This window comes from Trachymyrmex cornetzi, unplaced genomic scaffold, assembly GCF_001594075.2.
Source record: "Trachymyrmex cornetzi isolate Tcor2-1 unplaced genomic scaffold, Tcor1.1 scaffold306, whole genome shotgun sequence".
In the NCBI taxonomy this organism is placed as follows: Eukaryota; Metazoa; Arthropoda; class Insecta; order Hymenoptera; family Formicidae; genus Trachymyrmex; species Trachymyrmex cornetzi.
In genome coordinates this window covers 49,165-49,384 of record NW_017297755.1, presented here as the reverse complement: position 1 = coordinate 49,384, position 220 = coordinate 49,165, and positions in this window count along the sequence as shown.

The following is a 220-nucleotide window of genomic DNA, read 5'->3' as shown; positions in this document are numbered from 1 at the left end:
TCTATAAGCGAAAGCTTTGCGTTAACGCCAACTTCAAGTCTTGAAAAATAGTGGTTACCGCCGACATTAGCGTAAACCAATATGCATCATGAGAGTTTTGGGTTAGCGCGAAAAAAAGAAGACTTGAAGTTGGCGCTAACGCAAAGTTCTCGCTTATAGACGCACATTCTCGAACTCGCTTAACGCGAACTTCAAGTCATCTCTTTTCTCGATTGAGGCT